This window comes from Ranitomeya imitator, chromosome 6 (genome assembly GCF_032444005.1).
Source record: "Ranitomeya imitator isolate aRanImi1 chromosome 6, aRanImi1.pri, whole genome shotgun sequence".
Classification (NCBI taxonomy): Eukaryota; Metazoa; Chordata; class Amphibia; order Anura; family Dendrobatidae; genus Ranitomeya; species Ranitomeya imitator.
In genome coordinates this window covers 64661742-64663933 of record NC_091287.1, presented here as the reverse complement: position 1 = coordinate 64663933, position 2192 = coordinate 64661742, and the positions used below count along the sequence as shown (strand labels likewise).

The 2192-nt window shown below is 38.4% G+C and overlaps 1 long non-coding RNA gene across 1 annotated transcript; it reads left to right on the top strand.

The window, feature by feature from the left end:
* Positions 1-1423: 1423 nt before the first annotated feature.
* LOC138643567 (uncharacterized) lies at positions 1424-1968 on the top strand. The gene is made up of 3 exons (XR_011314188.1): positions 1424-1497; positions 1651-1731; positions 1887-1968. It is a non-coding gene; the product is annotated as an uncharacterized lncRNA (long non-coding RNA).
* Positions 1969-2192: the final 224 nt, after the last annotated feature.

The window sequence follows — 2192 nt, the reverse complement described above, 5'->3', positions numbered from 1 at the left end:
AACTGACCATACAGAAAGGAGACTTTTTATTTTTAATTGCTTTCACTTGTGATTTATTTATTTTTCTTCTACCAAACAGGCAGAAAGAATCTTCTTCTAGTGGAAGTGATGGTGATAGTGAGTATTTCACTGCTAACAGCAAGTCACCCTCTCCCACATTGTCAGGTATGTGCAGGTCTATACGACATATTGTTATAACCAATGATCAAAAAGTGTAATGTGAATGTTACATGAGGGCTCAGAAAATCACTGCTTTTTTGTGCCTTTAAAATAATCAACAATCCAACACTTCAATGTATAAAATTCTCACCCTCTAGTGCTGTGTATGAAAAGATATAAGGGGCCATACAGTCTGGTGCCTGATACCGATCATGAATACTGTGCCTATGGCTCGAATAGGCCCCAAACTAACCCTATATATACCATTAATGTGACACCGATGTTTTAAGTAATGGACTATATGATAACACTGCTGCAACTAATGTCATATTAAAGAGATCCTGTCACCAGATTTTTATCATATAACCTAAGACCACCACCTTTCAGCTCTGTGTTACAGCATTCTGGAATTTCTGTATATAAGTCTCCAAGATGCCATGCAAAAAAAAAGACATTTTATTAGACTCACAAATGGGTGGCACTGGTCTTAATCCAGAGCCTCCTCTCTTCTTGCGTTGCCGTTCTCCTTCTCTGCTTTGTGTGGGTGATGCGTCCTATGTCATCCACACAGTGTTCCCCCATCACGTTCCTGCGCAGGCACACTTCTCTCTGCCCTGCTGAAGGCAGATCAAAATACTGTAGTGTGCATGCGCTGCCGCTCTTTGGCCCTTCCCCATGTATGTGCATTGCTTCCTGTGGTTGAAAAAACACTGCAAAAATGCTGAAAAAACTGACATGATGCAGATTTCAAAAACACTGAGACTCTCAGATCCAGCAAGGAAATAAAAAACAAATGTCTGCATGAGATTTCTGACATCTCATAGCTTTTGCTATCACTGTAAAAAGTAGCTTACAATTTACATGCAAAAAGCTGCTAGTGACCATAGCCTTATGGTGCAATGCCAGAATCCCAGTACTGTAAGGTACAAAAATAAAATAACTCTACTAGATGAAGATATCAATCTAATCTCATAGGAGTTTATCATTGACTTGCTTTTCTTACTTTTTTACATGAATTTCCAGTTGAGAAGATAAATAAATCTGTATTGAACCTGGGAGAAGAGCAAAACCCAGAAATAGTCCCCGAGACTGAACCTATCAGGGGTAAGTGTGACAATAAGGTCTATGCTGTCTGATGTCGGCGACTGAGAATATTTCACGAGGAGGATATATTATATGTCAGTGGTGGGATTTTCACATCTATGACTAACAATGATTATTGACTTGTTTTTCTTACTTTTTTACATGAATTTCCAGTTGAGACAAAAATGACATCTGCATTAAAACTGGGTGAAGATCAAGACCCAGAAATAGTCCCAGAGACAGAACCCAGCAGAGGTAAGTGTGACAATAAGGTCTATGTTGTCTGATGTTGGCGACTGAGAATAATTCACGAGGAGGATATATTATATGTCAATGGTGGGATTGTCACATCTATGACTAACAATGATTATTGACTTGTTTTTCTTACTTTTTTACATGAATTTCCAGTTGAGACAAAAATGACATCTGCATTAAAACTGGGAGAAGATCAAGACCCAGAAATAGTAGCAGAGGCAGAACCCAGCAGAGGTAAGTGTGACAATAAGGTCTATGCTGTCTGATGTCGACGTTTGAGAATTATTCACGAGGAGGAGATGTTAACTCCCAGTGGTACGATTGCCACATGTATGATGACTGACAATGATCATTGACTTGTTTTTTTTACTTTTTATATGAATTTCTAGTTGAGAAGAAAAATAAGTCTGCAATAAAACTGGTTGAAGAGCAAAATACCAAAATAGTAGAAGAGCGAGAACCTAGAAGACGTAAGTGTGAATGAGGTCTATGTTGTTTGATGTTGGCCAGTGAGAATAATTCATGTGGAGAAGATGTTATCTGTCAGTGGTGGGATTGTCACATGTATGATGACTGACAATGATCCTGTTCCTCTGCACAGATAAGATTTCTCTACCGTCCTGCCATAATGACACCAAAGCAGTATCTTTTAATATAGATTCCCATTACTTACATTAGTTTTATATCTCTTCTCA